Source organism: Cyrtonyx montezumae, unplaced genomic scaffold (assembly GCF_038088225.1).
Source record: "Cyrtonyx montezumae isolate F1298 unplaced genomic scaffold, pur_monq_1.0 scaffold_2, whole genome shotgun sequence".
NCBI classification, from domain to species: Eukaryota; Metazoa; Chordata; class Aves; order Galliformes; family Odontophoridae; genus Cyrtonyx; species Cyrtonyx montezumae.
The window spans coordinates 55512194-55534377 of NW_027071936.1; the positions used below are offsets into that span (position 1 = coordinate 55512194).

General features: G+C 37.7%; 1 long non-coding RNA gene across 1 annotated transcript in view; it reads right to left on the reverse strand.

Annotated features, from left to right (window-relative positions):
• Positions 1-3189: 3189 nt before the first annotated feature.
• The window catches only part of LOC136048238 (uncharacterized), a 41132-nt gene continuing 22137 nt past the window's right edge, over positions 3190-22184 (reverse strand). Inside the window, exons 2-3 of the long non-coding RNA XR_010622163.1 lie at positions 6128-6302; positions 3190-3231 (exon numbers count right to left, since the gene is read on the reverse strand). This is a non-coding gene — a long non-coding RNA (uncharacterized LOC136048238). The remainder of the gene's footprint in view (positions 3232-6127; positions 6303-22184) is intronic.

The window sequence follows — 22184 nt, forward strand, 5'->3', positions numbered from 1 at the left end:
AAAATGGTGCCTTTTTCTTAATGGAGATGTTAACACATCAGATCCATACAAATACTAATGGCACTGATAAGTAGAAAAATCAGGAACAATACGGTTTCATTGTAGGACTAATTGAAGTTGTTATCGGTAGAGCTGTTTAAACAACACACATTGGGAGTACTGCTTTTTAATCGGTTTGTCGACTTTACTGTTTGTCCTGTGCCCATCAGAACAGTGTAAAAAGCGTCTCCAGGGTATGCAAGTGCCTAAAAGCATTTAAGATCCAAACTCAGGAAATGAAAGACCAACCCCCCCCACTGTGATGGAGCCACTTATTTCAGTATGATTTTCTCCAGAAACTATGTGCAACATGAAAAATAAGCCTATGGAAATCAAGGTATTGACACTTCTCAAATATGCTGCAGAAGAGATTTATTTTGCCTTTTTACAAGGGCTGGTGTGGTCTGAGTGTCCCCTGGCCCCGGCAGCCTGATGCAAGGGGCTTGCACAGGGTGAGAGGGGCACCATCCTGAAGGCAGCATGTTGATCGATGGAGTGAATTCCAGGGCCAACATTTACACTTTTCACTCCATCTCACCCAGAAGTTTGGCTAATCCTGTATATTCTTAATACTGAAGTATTTCTCATAGGGAACAGAAGTATTATTTTGGAAGTAAGAAGCCATGAAAATTTCAGCTGGTAGTCTTATTTTTTCTACACACATATTCAACCAATAGAAAATAAGTTATTCACCATGTAAAACAAATTAAGAAAGCTTCTCCATCTTCTTTCACTACTCCCAGTAATTAACAACTTCCATCATCTAACATTAGATGTTACTGAGTGATCAACACTTACTGTCAATTATAATGATATTTACTCAGTGTTAGTAAACATAAATTTTGTTCACCTTAGTCTTGGAGGAATCTGGCATAAAATACTGCAAAAAATAAAAACTGGGCTTTCGTAAACTGTGGATATTACATCCAAAACTTCTAATTATACCTGGCAGAAACTTGGCATAACATAACCTAGGAAGGCTTTATTATAGCATTAGGCAAACTCTGAAAATAGTTTGTGGCAGGATGGCTTGGGACTGTTGTCTGAGTGCAATCAGAAAATGAATGAATACTTTACAGGGCTGGGCAGAAGTGAAAATAATAAAAGATCTTACCTTAAGGTAAAAAGAGAAAAATGTGATGCACAACACAGTAAAAAGAACAGCAACAAAATTAAAGCACTGATAAGTTACCCACTTTTGGATTATTTGTTATTTATGTCATGATTACATTGATTTTTTAGTACTGCATGTGAAAGTGATTTTTGTTTTTATTTCTTAATATATAGTTCTTAAGAACTTATTCTTCTCTTTTGAAACATCTTGAATAATTTTCAGGTCGTGGTGTGTTGTTTTTTTGTTTTGTTTTGTTTTGTTTTGTTTAGCGTTTTTTGTTTTTTGGTTTTTTTTTGATCCTGAAGTGCTAGTACCTAATTTTCTTTAGTCTTAACCTTTAGTATAAAAAATATTTATACAGACTCTGGAATACAATCTCCTTATTGCATTTCATATTCATGTGAAGGCACTCCTTTGTTAATGTCTTCGTCTTGTTTCTGGGATGCTTGACGTTATTGCTGTACTCTGGACATGTTAATGCTGACCATACTTTTTGTTAGAGCTTAGCCAATCCATCTCACTACTTTGGGCACTCAAGCAGGAGGTGCTTGCAGTACACAAGCAAAAGAAGAATATAGGCATGTGTTTATTTTAAAATGTAGACACATCATATCAGGAAGTCATGCACTCCAAAGTGCTTAATGACTGTATACACAGGAACATCACAATATGATTTATTATTGTGGTATGATTCAGCGAGTTACTTAATGACTTAGAGACAGAGGATGCAGCACTTAATAAAAAAAACTTGTAATTTAATTAATGGAAATCTTGTTCAGTATTGAACCATAGCATTTTTACCTGGAAACACAGGAAAGAGAAGCATGTTGTTGGTTCCAGACTTTGTACTCAGACGAGAGTGACATATGAACCTGTATTCCTCTTGTAAACCTTCCTCAAATAAACAAATTGGATTGCAAACGGATTTTAGTTGTTATCTAGAAGAAAAACAGATATATGTGGACTACAGATTGTAAGCTCAGTTCTACTCTAGCATGTACTCTGCTTTATGAAAACAGTAATTTATTTTTAATTCTCATTTTTAGTCTGGTACATAGAACAAACCAAATAATTGAAGATAAGAGCATGCAATTTATGTTTTTTTCCTCCAAACGTCAAATGAAAATATTGATAAAAATGCCAGTCACGCCAAAACGACGCTGTTAGCAGAGCAACATTTCCCTCTAGTGGCCATCCGAGGGCAGTAGCTACAACGTTACCGATGCCTTCCGACGTCCTCAAGGAAGAGCAAGGGTCAGGCTCGATTTCAGTAAAACATGCCGTTAGCTCTTCACGCCAGCATGCAGCTAGTCGTACTTTCTCAATTTCTCTCTTTCTGACACCCACTGAGGTGAAGAGGCCACGAGGACCCCTCTGCAGACCTTCTGGGGGACATGGGATGGCCTGCAAGGAGCACCCAGTGCAACATACACAGAGCTGTGCACCATTTGAGCCACAGTTTCTGCACGAATCCAGATTCTAGTTTTAATTCAAGGCATTTATTTATTTCTTTTTAACTCTGGCCAAACAATTGAGGATATACTACACCATATTGGAATATTTATAAATAGAAATATCCATCATATTATAGGAAGCGAAGATGTGACACGGGAAGCAGAAAAGCAAGATAGATATTGTGAAGGCACTGGTCAGGTAGTGAAGCCATCTCAGCCTCATGGAGCCATGCTGACAGTAAACTCTATTTGTGATGAGCATATTAGAAGTGTTAAGTTCCTAACTAGAGATATTCAATCTTCAGCATGTTGTGCTGTGCAGATGTATGGCTGCACAGAACAAAATTGAACCAAGGTAATATGGACATAGAGAGTTCACTGAAAACACAGATACCAGACAGCCAGGAAACTGGAAGGGTTGTGCCAATGTAGGAAGGTTTTTCTGTGCTTCATACTTCCCTCCAGTGCTCCATTTCATTTAGACAACTCCCATGTCACAAGTCCTGTGTAGTACTCAGAATGCTGAGCTTTATCCATTTTATTCCTATTTGACTTCAGTTCAGGATGTTATGCAGAGAGGTGATCGTTTCTGAGATTTTTTATTCCTGAAGGGGTGAGAAATAGCTGGAGAGGGAAAAGAAGAATGTACCTGTTAGCAAAGGCACAGATGTTCACAACAGACCTATTCTGATGGGAAGAGTCAGAGCAGGGAAGAGATTAATGGAGAACAGAGGAGGAGGAATGAGAGGAGAGGAATCTGTAGATGATGATGGAAAAAGAAGCAGAATGTCTCAAACTTATCAAGCTTGGACATGTTCAACTTTATAATGAATCTACAGTATTTGGCAAACACACTATATGACAGAATTTTACTAAAGAATTTAAGAGCTTTTCTGTATCTCCATAACAGATATGCAGACATACCTCCAGCTAATAACACATATTCAGCAGAATTGAGTGAAGGCTGAGAATATGCAACATGGCCTGATGAAAGGAGAAATCTCAAATAGATTTTATCAAGCATAGTTTGGAAATATTTTTCAGGGTTTTGTCACTTTATGAAATAAGAGTTAGAAAAGAATTAACAAGTTAGATTGCACTCCACCTAATTGTTGTAGACCTTGGCACTGGAAATAATATGTCTGGTCAAAAGACAATATCTCATTAAACTGAATCCTCTCTGGGAAGACACACAAGTCACATTGCTTTAAAAACTGAAAATTAACCATGACGAATTACTTCTTAAATATCTGCAGTTCTCACTGAGACAGGTCCAAGCCTCAAAAGCTAGTTCCAGATCCTGTTGGGAGTTGGTTTAGCCAATTTCAGAGCTAAGCCAGGTGAGGCCTCTGCAAAGTTCTCCAGTGGATCCCCACTTTACTGGAGTTTCGGCAGATTTTGATCCAAGGTTTTAAGTCAGGACATAAACATAGAATGTATGAGCAGTCTGTCATGTGAGAAAGCAGATAACCATATGATTTTCTGACTTAGTGATGTATGCTGACACTTTTATATACTTTCTCTTAGCCACTGTAATTAAAAGCTACCTTCCGTTAAATGCTTGTTTCATAGACCATTGGCTGGTCTCAGGCTCCAAGACTGTTATTTTTGTCTATTCCTCATACTCAAATATAAGACCCTATAAATCTGTCTTCTTTAATGTAGCTAGAGCTTGTGCTTAGAGCTGCATGCACTTTTCCATATTTCTGTACAGCACTACGATGTGGCTGGTGTTATGAGATTAACTGCTTTTCATTTTGACAAGCACTGATGGAAGCTTGGCCTGTTCCATGTCAGCACTGGAAAATCTGTATTTTTTGAGGGACTTAACATGGTATCCTGATTCTGTTATTTATCAACCTATGCTGGAGGTACTGGGAATCCTAGCAATTTTTGTCTTCTTTTCTTATTCTTTCTCACTCTTTTATTTTACTTATTTTATTTTTTCTTCTCTTTATTCTTTCCTTTTGGAGTTTTAATCTGTAACTCTGGAGTCATTAAAAGTAGTTAACAATGTGTATTCTGCTCAAACCTACTCAAGAAAGACCAAGCATACTGAAACATCTCAAGAATACAGTACCCATATTTCAAATGGTTGGAATTATATTCATAGTCGCTCACTTCAGTATGACTATCGGGGATGCACGTCTCAGAAATGAGAATGTTTCTATCCCTGTAAGGGTCGTGTCTTTGAACTTATGTTGTTTGTTTATTATTTCATCATTATTTTAATAATTAAAAATCCAGATAATAATGAATCCTTTCTGGATTTCTCTCCCCGTTGGTAACTGATGCACTTTTTTTTTACCGACTGTATTGATTCCTGCCACAGACACTAAGTTCTCTTCTAAGTTCTTCAAGGGCTCTGTTCCCTTTTAGATCTGCAAGACAAAAGATGATACCATGTATACCTAGTGCTAGAAAAACAAAGTGAAAGAATGTAGAAATGTGTGACCATCTGGCTGCTTGTCCACTTGAGCACAGGCTATAAGGGTCACTGAGACCCCTCAGAGTGCTATTGATACTGGACTCTGACAGGAAGCACTTTATCTGGTCCCCACAGTATAGAGACAAATGCACTCAGAGGTGCGTTACATCTTCAAATGCCAGACATGGTGACAAACCAAAGGAAACTTCTGGACGTTTCCAAATGCTCTTCTCCTTGCTAATATGCTGAATGGTTCCCATCTCTCGGGGAATAAAACTTGGGGAAATAATAAGTACCTCTCAGCGGCTTTCTCTTTGCCTCACTGGCATCTCTGTTAGTGTAAAAGGCAAATTAAAGTACCACATGAGGGAACACTTATTAAAAATGCTGAAGCAGTGGTGAAACAAAGAGTTCGTAAAATGTGAGCAGCACAAGGACAATCTGACTATGAGGAAGGGAGATGGAGGGGAACAGTGCAGTCATACAGGTGCAAACCTCACACACGATGTGGGCCATTGGTACTTCTGCTTACACCTAACAGAGCTGCAGGAGTATTTTAAAGATCTCTACCTCCTACTAAAAAAAAATAAAAATACCCATATTACTTTATGATACTGCAGTTAATAGCAAGATCTCAAAGAAAAGGTATTTTTAAACATGACCATTACTTCAGTTCAGGGACAAACGTAGCTCAAATATTTGCAAACATAACATGATTTTGAACTTTTAAAAACCTTACATAAGCCTTGTTGCAACACTAGGCAAGAGAGGAAATCCACAGTGATACTCTGTCTTCTACTGAGTCTTATGATATGGGTTTGTCAATGACATGTCAGACTGGTTGGAGGTTTCATGCAGTTTCATGAATAAAAATATATCTTGGAAGATAAATAAAGCATCAGCACTCTAGAGAGAGGCCAAAGGCAAAGCGCACCACAGATTTCACAATTTATAGATGACTTAGCATGCTGGCTTTACATTTTTGTAGGCACCCAACCATTATCACAGCTCGCACAGGACTTTAATCTGAAGTGTGCAAAGCAAAGAAATGGAGTTCTGCAATGCTGACTTACACCCCAACTAGAGGTTTACCTCCAGATCAGATGGGAGGGATTGGAGGAGTCCATTCACCTCCTTCCTGTGAAGTGGTCCAGAAGTTCCTCTGCCACTCCATTGCAAAGGGTAGGTGATTTGCATTGTGTGACACTCTGTGTATGGCGACTTTCATCAGTGATACATATGATCAGAAAGCTTGAACACCCTTGAACTTGGATTTAAAAAAAAAAAGCAAACAAAGAAACAAAGACAACTGATTTTAAATGAATGAACTAATGCTGGTAAACTTGATATCCTTATTTTTCATAGTAAAATAATCAGCTAGTAGATAAAGTAGATGAAGCAGAGGGAGTTTGGATAGATGAAAAAGACTGATACCAAAGTGCACTGCATTGGAAAGCAGTTTAGAATTACTGTTATACAAACAGAAAGGGAAAAATAATATAGACTGCATAGGGGAAGAGGCAGCCTTGTTTCAAGGTGTACATAGTAGAGGAAGCTGTGGAATCAAAATACAACATAAAATTGCAGTTCTGCAGTTGTTTTTGAAATGTGAATGGGGAAAAGGTACGTTTGCAAGGACTGAAGGAAAATTCATTTGAAGATTTTTTTCACTGAATATTTTTTCTTAAAAATACATTGAATTATATCCTATTAAAATTAGTTTTAATGTAAAAGATGATGTTCACCAAGCTTTTTAAGATCTTTGTGCCACTCTTATTTTTAAATCATTGAGCTCCCACCAATAGTGTCAGAAGAAACAAATGTTTTTTTTCTTTTTCTTTTTCCTTCTGACCTAATAGTTAATGCCATTCAACAAATGTAGTCAGATTTCAATAGTAGTATATATAAATTCATATGAATGCTCTAAAATGTTGATTTTCTTGCAAATATTCATTTATTTGCTCGTAGTTAAATTGTAATTCTAATGGTTAAATTGTGAGAAGAAATCTTTCACCTATGAAAAAACATACTGCAACATTTCAAGCATGAAAGATTTTATCCTGCACCTCTAAGGCCTAAGCATGCAAGTCAGTAGTTTTGCAGACAAAATATATACATGCAGTTGAGGTTGCTCTTTTTTAATATCTATGTCCATATAATTGCACAATTATTACAGTAAATCACGTATGTTCAGAGAGCCTTGAGCCTCTCTTCCTTGTTTCTCAGCAGTACCTACCATAGTAGATATCTAAAAGTTAATATGCAAAAGAACTTGGAGGAAAAATTGTACAAATGTACCAGAGTTCTTGTATTTGATTGAGAATTGGATAATAGAAAAGGAGCAGTCTGTAAGAGCAATGTTGCTTCTGTGGTAAGTGATGATCTTTTAAGTTTCCAGCCAGCTTAGTGATTTGTTGAGACAAACTTCTCTGACAGAGGTGATCCTAGATCCCAACCATCTCTTGTTAAAAAGGCATAAAAAGGGATTAGCATATAGCCAGCAGGGCTCGTGCAGTGGATTCTCTTGGCTCATCTTGAAGTGCTCCAGTGAGGTCTGGCTTGTTTTTCACTGTTCAGGATCATTTCTTTTGCCACTCATGGAAGTCTCAATGATTTAAAAATAATAATAGCACAAATAGAACACATGACCTCTAACCCTTTCCTCTTTGATTAAGTCTCATTTTATAACAAAACTATGACTAATGTCTCTTCCTTTGCCTTCAATAAACTATCATATAATCTGTCTATTATTCTTAATATCCTCTTGCCCCAATAAGACATTTGTGTTTTGTTTGGATTCCCCTGAATGGGGTGAATATTATATCTATAACCTACTGGAAAGCATTTCTTCTTAGACATATTGGCAGGCCTAATTTTGTTTTTACAGGTGTTTGTACTTGGAAAGGGGTTAGCCACAGTCTTGAAGGCTCTACCGCACTGGTACATCACAGGAGCACAGTGTGCTGTGGGTCCTTGAGCTGTTAACGGGAGGCAGGGAGGGAAAGTTAAATTAATCATTTATGCTTTATTTATACTTTCTCTTACTTGTGGAATTGGACAAGCGGATGCCAGTTTTCCTCAGCTAAGGGCTGACTGTGTGACATGATGTTTGATATCTAGCAAAGCATAATTCATGCAATTTGTATTATATTATATTATTATATAAAAAGAATATAGCTGCAGTGCTTCAGTTCGCAGTCAGCTGGACAAGTTAACTAAATCCCCAGAATTCGTCTTGAGAAATTTTGCTTCGATTTAAACAGAAACCCCAGATCAAATTCTGTTGCTTTTCTTATTTATTGCTAAGATTTCTCTTTTCATTGTGTTATGAAAACTCAGTCATGACTCAAGTTAGCAGATTCATTATGCATTTAATTGACAAACTTCCTTCTGGAAAGGGTGATGCTTACATACATGATCCAAGCCAGCAAGCAAGAGGAGACAGAAGTTTCTTCCTTATTTCTTTCTTTTATGTTAGAGTTTAAAAAATATAATTCCAAAATTCATGTTAGCCTAGTTTAAAGAAATTGCCTATATTAAATTGTTCAGCCTTGAAAAAAAGAAAACTCAGGGAGATCTGATCCATGACCATAAATATCTAAGGAGCAGGAGGCAAAGGGATGAGGCTGGACTCTTCTTAGCAGTGTGTGGCAATACAGAGGAAATAGCCACAAACTGAAGCACAGGAAGTTCCACATAAATGTGTGTGGGAACTTCTCACAGTGCAGGTGATGGAGCACTGGCACAGGCTGCACAGAGAGGTGGTGGAGTTTCCTCCACTGGAGATGTTCAAGACTCCTACCTGTGCAACCTGGTCTAGGGAGCTGCTCTGGCAGGCGGGTTGGACTGGATAATCTCTAGAGGTCCCTTCCAACCTCTACAATTCTGTGATTCTGTGAAACATTATTTTTCTTTAAAGAACCATGGTCTTTTTGAAAGTATGCTAAACTCCACAGAGGAAAATAGGCTCATGTTTTGCTGAACTGGAAAATAATTAAGCACATCTGCCTGTACTGTGGTCCCAGGTCCCCTTCTGAAAACTCTTCTGAGATGAGCTTAGCTTACCAAATAACTTCAACATGCCCAAGGGATTCATGAAAACTAATGGGTGAGCAAAGTAGCAGCCAGCCTTCCCTAGTCAAACTGAGGAAAGAACTGCCCAAGAAATGCTCACATGGAGCACAGGAAAGCTGAGGTAGCAATGGCCTCAGCTTTAACATTATTTTCAGAAGAGAAAAGTTTGCATATCTGGTTTTAAATAACTTTTTTTTTTTTTTTCTCACCACAGACTCCTCCATAAGGGATTTAAGGTCTGTTACTGGTCACAGTGCAGTCAGCCATAAGGATGTGATAGACAGAGTGAATCCTATCACTGAAGATGCCAATTTAAGAAGTCCAATTTCTGATCTCATATAAGGTCAGTGCAAAGTTAAGAGTGACTGTTCTGCAGTGCAGCAGCACTGAGAAGCTACTGATATCAAAGCCAGCAGCACTGAGCACAGGTTGTAAAACAGCTGTAGGTGTAGCTTTAATGTGGGTCCTGTCTTTGCCTGCAGAGCTTTGAACAAGGCAGAAACTGTGTGTATTTTTAAGTAAAATCAGTACCGTGTCAAGAGTGAAGTTCATAATTACTTCATTATTTTGGGAGGATTTGCTTTTTCTTTTGACATAACTAGTAGCTATTTCAGACATTAACTTGGACAAAACATTAAATTTTTATATCAATTCTCTTAATTCCTTGCAAAGATAGAAGTGTAGAAAATCTGTCATTGTACGTTGGGAGCTCAATAGCCCACTATATTTGTATTCATAGTGACAATGCTGTTATCTAAAACTGAATTGTTGCACGTGCTCAGAAGCTGTTAAGTGCTAAAGTAGCCACACACGTACTAGTGTGACTTTATGTGCACAGTAAGAGGTGCTGATGCATTGCACCTAAAAGAACTCTGATAGACAAATGAGTTTGTTTCAAGAAGGCTCGTGCTGAATGCTTCTGGAGTTTAGACTTTAGGGGCCAGGCATTACTAAGGAATTCTAGTAGGATAAACATGCAGGCTTTGTTTTATGGCTGTATAGGGTAAACTTAATACTTAAAAAATATTTCAACACAGAGAGTAATAGGCAGCTCATGGGAATATGCACTTAGGGTACAGAATACGTAGTGATTGTATCTGCAAAAGCAGAACATCTGAACAGGGTGTTCTGCTTTGAAAGGCAGCTTTTCCAGGATTCTTAACTATATCTGACTTATTAGATTCAGAAACTGCCAATGGCAGATACTTATGAGAAATTAGATAGCACAAGAGTCACCTGCCAGCCTGGAGATAAATGAAAAACATACAAAAAGGGATTTGTTCTGCAAAGTTATTCTCAGAAGCTCATTGCTTAGTTATTCTGAGACAGCTCACATTTAAGGAAAAGTGGAGAATACACGTCATCAAATATAGTTTTACATGACCTCATTAAGAGAAAGAAATGAACAATGCTAACAAATTTGTTCGTCATCTAGAGCAATTTCTTACATATACTGATATGAACTCATGAAATAATATTTCTAGGTTAAAAAAACAACAACACAGAATCTACCAGAATTCCAGATTTTTGAATGAGTGTAAATAAAACCAATGGAGAAAATCTTCTAAGTTGCCTTTTCACTTTGTTTTGGTCAGCAAGAGTTTTTTTTATTTCATTTTATTAAAGATAGCGGTCTGGATACAGATTAACGACCAATAAGTCAAATTTGAGGGTTCACAGATGGGAAGCAATACTCTACACTTATAATTACTTTTCTTAGACTATTTGTTCACTTTTCTACTTCTGCCATGTTTTAAAATATAGTGTGTACTGAAATGGCTGTATTCATACTACTCTTAACCAAAAGCATATTTTTTTCTACCTCAGAAAATCAGTTCTCAATGTTCCCTTTTAATTTCTTTTCAACACATGTAAGTAAATGGTCTCTCAAAATGTTCATATTTACAGCAAATATTTCTATATAACTCCCTGCCTGCAGATTTCTTCTGCTGATAGCTGCTATGGACTAAGGCTGCTCAGTGTTTTCTTAAAGTCATACGGGGAACAAGAAATCTCTGTCAATCTTAAAGCTGCTTCATCCTCATACTTTGGCTTTCTTGTCTACTCTGAAATGCAGGGGCAGAATTTCACAACATTGTGCATATCTCCACCACTACCACCTTACTCATTCTGCAGTCATGGATACACAGGGCTGAAAAATCAGGGACTACAAAACTCAGTTATTTTAAAAGCAAACAAACAAGGGGATCAGGAACCCAGGGCTCTACTAACATCTGCAACACACATGCAGCCTTACTTTTATTTCTCTCTCTTGACTCTACTTTCAGGATCCTCATCTGCAGCACCATTTCCATTCTTCTACTGCTGGAGGGTTGTCAGAGAGGTATCACCCATACTTTTCCATCTAACTTTCATGTGCTGTGACACAAGCCATCAGCCACTTGCTCCTGCACAACCTTTGGCTTAGATTTTTAGATTGTGCATCCTAACCACATAACAAAGTGATATAACATCCCAGATACAGATCCTGATTTGTTTGTGAGACCAAGCTCTTTAACAAGCAAGAAACTGACTCTACACTGCTGTGTGCTAGTTCCTTCCATTGAATGTGGAGGAATTCCATGGAGAATATACTACAGGCCACAGAGTAACTGTAAGCTGGTGTTTATTGACTTTCAAGTGCTTGAATTTTCAAACTGAAATATTACTCTTTTGATTTAGGTTTCTGCTTAGAGGGTATTTGCAAGTGGTGGTTTTTCTTTCCATTTTTGTTTTGTTTTGTTGCATTTTTTGTCTGTTTTGCTTTGTTTTGTTTTGAATTTCTTTTTTTTTAATAGAATAAAATGGAGCTGCATCTATGACAAAGCATTAGCTACAACACAGATTTCTGATACTTACACTACACAGTGTATTATTACATCAGCTGGCAACAGATGGTCATTATCCCTAGAGTAGAAATTTTCTGTAGAGAATATGTATAGTTTGAAAGTGTGAGAGTTATGATTTTTTTTCCTTTTCATTTTTCTTTTCTTTCCCTGAAGAATCTTCTAGTGCACTCAGTATTAAGCTGAATTTTGTCTAGCAAAGAGATGTTTAATCTCAGTTGCTTCTTTTTGAAAAATATAAAGAAGAAAGGGTGATGAGACCTCTTGAAAAACAGAGGCAAGTATCTGATTTAATGGAAAGTACCAGGCAAGCTAAAAGTGGAGGTAGTTATCATCTCTTGTATAGTAATCACTGACACGAAGTACTGCCTTGAAATCTACTTGCTTGAGAAGAATGCCCAGGATTGAAATGATGGATGCACAATGAAACTGTTATATCCAGATGATGAGAAATAAGAGCATACTGTGTAAAAAGGCTCAGTGTGAAGCACCACAATAAAAAGTAAAAAAAATCAATAAATACAGTTACGATTTCCTATTAACTTTAGAACTCTCTGAAAATCACAAAGGAGCAAAGACAATTGCAATCGAGAAACACGAAGGAACTTTCTTACGCTTCCTTTTATGTCATGAGCTGCAGAAAAGCAATAGAGCACTTCCTGCATGAGAAGAGATGAAAGTGAGTCTGTCTAATCCACGGAACAGTCAGTGTTTTCATCACTGTCTGATTATTATGAATATTTATTTTAGCACTAGTGATACTCTTGACTGCATACAGCACAAGGATAAAAAAAAAGCTTACATAGCATTCATTTAAAAAGCACACTTTTAGGACTGTAGAAATCAGAGATGTAAAGAGAGAATTGAACTATTTGAAACTGTAATTAAATCTCTGAGGATTTTTGTTGGGAAAGTATGTTTTTCAGGCAGGTCTGAACATGGGACAAGGCTGTTATAACCTCAGTTCTTGTTGTTACTTGATGTAGTTCACTTCCTGCTATTTCCAGTAGTCTCACATGAAATATAAAATAGAATAGATGTATAGTGCAATTGCTCTGCAGTATAATACATTGTTCATACTAATGTCCCAGGCTACTTCTTTTAAAAACAGCACTCAGCTTACGGGGCCTAACAAATCAGAAATTAATTTAGTGTCCTTTCAAAATTTAAATAATATCCGTCACCCTCAGTTGGATATGGCAGAACAATGCCAGATCTGCACACTCCGAAGTGTGGAGTCCTATGGTCCTAGTGAAACTTATAGACACAGTGTGATTTTTCAGTACTTGTAAATACTCATGTGCTGGCCAAAGCAAACCCACTAACTGAGAACAAGAATCAGCTTTTCACTGTGTTAGAATCCATTATATTTTAGGCCAAGATATGAAAAAGATGACTGGCCAGAAACTGTGCATTTAGGAATCTATCAACATTTCCATTAGGAAGTCCTATTACTGATCTTTAAAAGAATATTCTTCATTGAAAGAGTAGCTGGTGCATGCGGTCAACAGCTATTTTTACAGCCCCAGTGTATATTACCAACCAGTTTTTCCTTTCAAGAAACTGCAGTATGTTGTAGCCTTGTCCTTTGTTAAACAAATGTATCTTTTCTCTGCAGGAACAGAAAAAAACAGTGTGAAAACAATGTGGTGTGTTTGTTCAATCTACAATGAGACCACTCCCAGTTGTGGCATGGGACAAGGGATAATGCTTTTAAAGTGAAGGAAAATAGGTAATAATAAAAAAAAAAAAAATTGCAATCAAGGCCTGGGAATGAGTAGCTCAGACAAGTTGTGGCAACTCAATATGTTCATGACCGGGTTAGATGGGGTCCTGGTCAAACTGGTGAGGTGTCCCTGCCCAACACAGAGTGATTGGAACTTGATGACCTTAAGGTCCCTTACAAAACAAAACATTCTATGAATGTATGATTGCACAATGTTACATCAATTAAAAATAATTTGCTACTATTTGAATTCCTGTATGTCAAATCTCATATTGAAGGGCTTTTCTTCCCAATTTTTTTTTTTCCTTTTCTTCAATAAAAACAATAAAAATAACAGCCGAATTTCTCTGAGATATACCATGGCAAACTCCCATGCTTACATAGAAGAGGCCTGGGTCCTGCTGTAGAAGTCTCTGGGGAGGAGAATGACTAAAATTTGCAGGCCTCCTCACCTTCCCCCCACTCACACATTGCAACTAGAACCTATTTAAAAAAAAAAAAAAAAAAGTCTATCACTACAGACTTATACCTTACAGCAGGAATTTCTACAAGAAAATTTGTATCACCTTGGGTAGGATCAACTTCATTTGCAAACAGGTTCAAAAATCTTTCAGCTAAAGACCAATTCCTACTGGCATCAGAGGAGTTGAAAATTAATTATGTCCACAGTAAGAAACCGTAGAACTAGTGGGAAGAAAACCAGTAAAGCTGTTTTTTGAGTGGCCTTGGGGAAAACAGTGGGAGGTTGCAGGTGAGTGGAGCTTTTCAAGAATAAAAAGGACACTCAAAATCCCTAATTAACTTTAAAGTGAATATCCCTGCTAGTGCCACACTTTCCTTTATTAATAAATAAATAAATAAATAAAACTTTAAAAAGATCCAAACACTTTGTCAGGTACTTCAGGTACTTGCCATTGATTTTATTAGAACAGAGAACATTTAAGTCGTGGACCAAGGTGGTTCTTCAGGGAGTTTTTACATCAGGAACACTTTTAATTTGTTGATGGGAATTATTATTTACTTCCTGGAAATAAGAAGTGTATATAAAGTCTGATAGTTTGATTTCTGCCTGTAATGGGCACAGTGGCCCTTTACAGACTGGCCCAGGGCCAGTTTTTTCATACTTTTGGGCTGAGGCTAAACCTCAGCTTGAAAAATTCCCTTGCAGGCACCAGAGTAAGAACTGCTGGGAAATATGTTCTCCTCTCCTTGCTTCACCTCCCAGACAAGGCAGAGAGTATGTAGCAAAAATATCCAAAAGACACTGTATGTAAGAATTTAAAGGTTACGAGAAATCTGTATCTTTCTGCTGAGAGCCAGTCCAGTTCATGCTCAGCTATGAAATCAAATTTTCTCACAGCGCAGGGCTAACTGGAAAGAGGCAAGAATATGTAAGTGCCTTTTGAAATTAAGAAGCTCTTGTGCTGCTAAAGCACTTTCAAACTGTTTTTGCTGTATGCAGGCATTGTCATTCAGCTCTGAATGTGAGGAATCATCAAATAGGTTGAAACAGTATGGTTTTACAATAGTTTCTCAGTGTTGTTGCCAGTGTCAGGCGTTACAGACACTTCATCTCTGATCAACTGGGTAGCAGGAACAAGCCGAGATTTTGAAAAACGCTCTTCTACTTGGATAGGAAAAGCTGAGTATCTCAGTACTGTTTTGAAATGCATTATTATAACAATTATACCATTTCTGAACATCTACCATTTTGGAAATTGTAGATCAAGCTCTCCAAAACATTCTAGTGGGAATTGAAAGTCTAGCCAAAGTTAGCAGTAATCCTCAAGCATTACCTTACTTTAGTCACAGTAAAAACATACACCTGGAATCAGAGTAAATCCTCAAACAAGGCTATAGCTCCATGGGCATGTATGTGTGCCTGGGGTCTAGGTAAATTTGTTTGCTTTTAAATAGTTCTTGCCAGTTACAGAAGCCCTGAAATGAAAGTACAAGACTCTAGGGGGTATCAAATGCCCATGATACATTATCAAATTAATGACACACAATTAATGATGGGAGAAAGCTGTCTCAAGAGTCCCCAGTGGGAATTCTGATAGAACGCCAGGATCTGACAAATATAAATTGACTTTAATAAAAGTCACAACGGGAGAGCTGAGACCTTAATTACCAACATGCCAATACTCAGTGAGTTTGAAATATTTTGGTTTGAATGCAAGTATTATTGGGTTTACTATTCTTAAAAAAGAAAGAGAAAGCCACTAAAAACAAAAGTTGAGCTTATGGAAAAAGGAATAGAGGTGAGAATTAATTCTAACATTCATGTTTATGTATTTATGTACATTTTCTTTAATAAAGACCTGAAGAAAAATGGTCTCCTGTGATCACCTTTAAAAGACTTTAGAAGTCTGTTTCTTTTATTTTAGCCTCACTTATACAGTTATGTGTCTCCCACAAAATTGCCAGATCAGATATGCCAAACAGCTACTTACACTTCACAATTTATTCCAATATTTTTGAGTTTAACTTTGAACATGCCAGGCTAACTTGTATTACATATTTTCATAGAATGAAAGAATGGTTTAGATTGGAATGGACCATTAAAAACCACCTGGTTCCAACTCCCCTGCCAAGGGCATGGACACCTACAACTAGATCAGGTTGCCCAAAGGCCATCCAATCTGGCCTTGAAGACTTCCAGGGATATTTTCATTTACTTTTCACTTATCTGTTTGTTCTCAGATTGTGTTCTCAGCATAGTAAAGGGAGACTTCTGGAGGTATTTTGGAAGGAACTGCCACAATTTAATTCATAAAAATATGTTGCTTTTTAAGTAAGAAAGACAGGGATCTTTTATACAGAAGATTATGAGCAAGGGTTAAAACATTTTTAAGAGATTTGTCCAGCACTCCTTCAGCATGTATGCTAAATGCATCATATACGATGCTGGAAAATGATTTGACCCACGTTTTAGAGAGTTTCCTTCTTTATTTTTCTTAGATGCAGTTACTTTTAAAATTTCAGAGTTGTAGAATCAGAATCTCAGAGTGACACTAATTCTGGTTTTACAAGGTGGCATATTGTTATGAAATCTTTCTGGTTGTTCCCCAAATCCCTAGCCCTGGAAGTATAAGAAATCTTATCTCAGTATGATGTCTAGCACAGTGGGACCTTGGTTCTAAGAAATATATTTTTCCCAGCTAATAAAAAAAGATAGAAATAACATTGATTCTTTTAGAATTAATTGGCCTCAAAAGTGCTTAAAGAACTGTAGGATGTCCAGTGAAATATAGGAAAATATGAAACTACAAAAGATAGTGGTGACACTCAGTGCTCTCCTGCTTCTGCATCAACAGACGTAACAAAAGATGTAAAAGACAATCATGAGTATAGAAACTATGGTCTAACAAACTTCAGGCATTATTTTATGTTTTGTCATTTGCTACCTATAAATGCATCTATGCATAAATCAGAAAAAAAGGTTTGTGTACACAATTCATAGTAGCTATTCATTGTAGGTATATGAACACTAAGGTACTGATTAAGTGATCTGGCGATAAGAAGCAGACAAGTATCAAAATCAGAATTCATTACAAATAATGCTTATTGTTTAACAATTAACAGTGTGAACCCCTTTTGCTATCTCTGAAAACCTGTATAAAAGTTCCCATTCATTATGCGTCCTGTTATGCATGTCGTAAGACATAGACCCATACATTTTTGCCATGCAGTCAATCTTTTCAGATAGAGCATTAGTGCCAAGAGTACAGGTTTGTGATCACATTTTTCTTTTCCTTGCTCAAATTTTGCATTACTGTATCCAGTCTTACTTCAGGTATTCATTTTCCCCCACTTGTTTCAAGACTCAAACTTGTCCACGAGAAGTTGCATTAGTGAGATTTTTTTTCCTAGGCAGCTCCAGGATTTTCTTGATGAAGAGAAAAGTAAATCTGTATGTCATCAAGCCAGAATAGCAATTTAATGAATGGCTTTCCCTAGAGGCAAGGTGCGCATGCTAAAAAATATACAAAGCACCAACCAACCTAGTTCAGATCCCTTTGGGACTTCACAAAGTGCAAAATGTAAAAGCAAAACAAGGACCCTGCTTGTATCAAAAAGGTCTTGAAATAAACACCAGTTTTTAAGAAGGCTTATAAGAGAGAAATTCACCTTTTCCTTTATTTATACACATCTCTTCCTCCCAGCACTTTCATTCTGAGAGCAGGTTATACTTGTTATTGACAATGACGTAGATACGCTTTTAGGCTTTTCTTCAGAGGAGCACTGAAAATCAGCCACTGAGATGTTTATTTGAGAGCTGAGGCTGGGGCAGCGAAAATAAACACTGTCAATATGTTTGGTGTTAAGGTGAATGGCATCAGGTCCTCCCAGTTTGACTTGTAAAGTCTCAGCCATGGCGTTCCTGCGTGCTTGTGTTTTAGTAGGCCGCAGACTGGCCTCTAAAAGGAAGGGAAAAGTACATGATGTTTGTACAGCTGAAAACAAGATGAAAAACCACAGGCCCCCTCTCACACTCCATTAGACCCTAAAGTCCATGGAGTACTGCACTCAACACATAAACACTCAGTTTGTGGAAAACTTTCTCAATGTGTGAAAGCAGGGAACAAAGCCTGGAGTCAGAACAATGAACATCTATGTAAGGAGCGAGCCGCTGGTGAAAACGCAATGGTGATACTCATGTAAACAAATGACTGACATTGGAGCACATTAATCACAGTAATAACTCCCATTAAGAACTCTTGGAAATGAATCTTGATATTCAGAGAGGACTGTGATGTGCAGTCTGCAGATGATGTAGGCATTATTTACTTCTCACTTTTTGTGAACAGAAATAAAAAATAATGTCTCTCATATATGCTTGCAGAGACCTTGAAATAGACAACAGCAGGGCCTAGATCTGCCTGCACTTTGCTGGTAACTCTTCTGCTGTTAGTGTGGTGTGTGGTGAAATTCAACAAATGAGCATATAGTCCTGATGTACCGTGGTGTGCTTTGGAGCTCTTCTCCAAACCGTCTTCACTCCACTATCATATACAGTAACAAATCAACGCTGCCCTGTGTCATTACTTTGCAAAAGGAAACATGGAAAATAGGAAAGAATGGTTAAAATCTGCTGTAAAAATCTTCCTGTTTTGTAATGAACGTTCTCAACATTTGCTCATTGAACTCTCTGGGGATATCTAGTGAAAAGTTTCCAGAACCTCAACAGGTTGTGAGTCAGATGTGTGATCAAAATTACAGTGTTCTAATTTACATTGTATGAAGCCTTGATCTTAGGACTAACAGGAAGGTGAGCGATGCAGTGTTTTTCAGGCGAATGAATATTATGAACAAAATATTTTTTCCTCCCAGATTTAAGAAAAGATTAAAAATTTTATTCCTATTCAAGCATCAGTCTTGTTTCAGTACTGGCCAGCACTTCTGAGGGTTGAATGTCTGCAAACAACTAAGGTCTTATTCTTCCAGCTAGCAAATTTATTTAGCTAAGGAAGATCAGCTGTTTAACTGGAATGGTTAGATTATGTCAGCAGACAATTTAGTTATGTACAGCCTCTTGTTCAAACACTGCATTTTACCACTTCACTCTCACCCTTTAATCTGGGTGTATGAGCTGGAGCTGCAATGAAGACAGGGTGAAAGGGGCATGACAATAGGGAGAAAATATGCCTAAGCCCTACCAGCTGCCGTGAAGCAAGGGGCTGAAGGTTAACAAGAGTAGACAGGGCAGGAAGCAGCCACAGTTGGAAGGAATCTGAGAAAGGGATCCAAGGAAGAGATCACTTTGAGTTTCAAAATGCCTCTTTATTACCCCATGGGGCTCCATTAATGACAGCATAGCCTCTGATCAATTTGTGAATGAATTAAAGTTGATTCAGAGATTGATAATCCCTTTACATAATTTACTGATATCTTGAATCAGTTTTCCAAGGCTTTACAGGATAATTAAACAGGATAATTTAGAGAACCATTTAAGGTCTGATCTCGAAGCCTTTAACGTGACTCAGTCTCCCCGTGATTATCTCCAAATGCTGGACCTCTAAATATATTCCCTGACCTTCAGAAGTACTGAAACAAACCTCTTCACATGACTTTAGTAAGCTTTGCAGGGTGCTACCACAACCTCTAAAAATCAAGCTGATTTTCATGGATGTGTGTGTGTGGGTAGGAGGATTCAAAGAGCTTGGCTGTAGGAAATCAAGTATACTAGATGTGCTTCTTCAACTCCTTGCAACAATGGTCTTGCAGTGTTTTTAATTCCCACCAAAAAGGATGAGTTAACTTTAGTTTAAATGTGACTCTTCAGGTCAGCTTTTCTATACCTCTTCAGTTTCATGTGTCATACAAATCAAGTAAAACTTCACATTTTTTAGATTTTACAATTTTCCATTGCTGGAAGCTGAGCTCAGTCTCTCATTAATATTAAACAGACAAAAAAAAATATTCATGGAATCATAGAAACCTTAGAGTTGGAAGGGACCTCTGAAGGCCATCTAGTCCAGCTCCCCTGCAATGAAAAGGGACACCACACCACAGTTTGATCAGGTTGCCTAGGGACTGATCCAGCCTCACCTTGAAATTCTCCAGAGGTGGTGAATCAACCATGTCACCAGGCAACCTGTTCCACTGCATCATCACCCTCACCGTAAAAGATTTTTTCCTTATATTTAGCCATCCCAGTAAGCAATATGGACAAGACTGAATCAAGATTTGTTTTCTACATCCTGTACAGATTTTGAGGCTACGTACCCTAAACAGCTTAATATGTTGGGGCATATGGCACAAGATATAAACAAGCATATATTATAGAAGCACCATGTTGGTGGGCTGCAGCACAGCCCCCATGTTATTTCAGATGCACTGAAATAAGACCTGCTCCCCAGTCTGGCTGAAGATATCAGGTAAACATATGTAGAACCCAGAGAAATCTCAGTGAACACTGGAGGGATCCTGCTCCAAGCAAGTTGAGAAGGGACCACTCATGTCACCCAGCTAGAAATTGCTACCCAAATACTGAGATACTATGTCAGCTGAGACAGAGGTGGTACAGAGACTACCGCAAGTGATGCTGGGACCAGGAATGGCCCTTACATCAACCAAGGTCCAGTGTATTCCCACACTAAGCCTGCTCTGGTGGAGTGCTCTGCTTCATGGTCTTACACATCTGCAGTTATTTCTGACTTTGCTAAAAGTCTAATGATCTCAGTTGTTTCATTAATATTGCTGCAGAGTTTCCAGCCATCAGCTTTTCAGGGTTTTGAAGCATGAACACTTAGCACTTTAAGATGAAAACAACAAATCTGAATCATATTTATTTTGTCATTTAAATTTTTTTATTCAACAACCCATCTCCCTGTTTGGAGACAATTGCAGAAACAACGCATTAAAGACACAATAAAAAAAAAAAAAGAATATTCCAAAGTTTTTAAATAGCTTTTTATGTTTGCTTTGCTTTTAGTACTTCCTATTCATTGAGTAAAAGACAAATTCTCAGCAAACCCCTGAAAGTTTACCTTAAATTTCCAAGCTAATGAAAGTCTTGAAATAGAGAGAAATGTAGTGCAAATATTATCTGAGATAACATACAGGAATTCACATCTCAACCTACATTTTTACATTTCTCAATTTAAGATACATGTTTTTGTTTAAGTTCTATGTAGAAAGAAATTAAAGGAGTAGCATTTGCTGAATAATGTTTAAACATTTTTGTAACATACCTCCCTTGTAGCCCCCCCCCTGACAGCATTAAGTCTCTAGCACAGAAATCTTCACATTCTCCAGATGGTAGCATAAATTTTCAGGTCAAGTGATATTAAAAATAGATAATAGCCCAGACCTCATGAGTCTCTACAGAAAGACTAAACAGTCACAATAGGGAATATCATTGTTTTGGTTTTCTTTATGAGGTTTTATGTACTCAGCTGTTTCTTCGCTGTGCTCTCAGTGCAGAGAGACCCTGATCATTCTGAATTCCAGTTCCACCTCACTTCCTACCCTTTATACTTTCTAAGCCCCATGCCACACAAGTCAAGGGAACTATATCCACACAGCTGCACCATCAGCTCCTAATGTGCTCTCCACCACCGCTACTCCTGGTCCGCACTTCAGAGCATTTACAACTAGCAAATGAGTTCTTGAATAACCTGCACTTATAGATTCTTTAGAGGAATACAGACCACTCTGGGGCATTCTGCTGTTCTGATTAATGGATGAGACCTCTGTAAAAACCGACCAACAGTAAACCATTTCAAGCACAGGCAGTTCTGATACGGTGTCATTATTAATAAGATGCATCTTTGAGCAAGTATATTTCGTAGGCAGACAGTAGCTGCCAAGTAGAAGCTTGAGCTTGTCTCAGATGGTCCCTCAGCAAGGCTATGAGGGACTATTAAAAAATAAGAGTAGCTTTAGGGCTGATTCAAAGACTCATCAATTATTTCTTCTTTTATGTCTGGTTCTACTTGGGCTAGGTCTTAAATAGATGTCTCTCATACGGCCATGGCCATCTGCAGTTCAGAAAAAT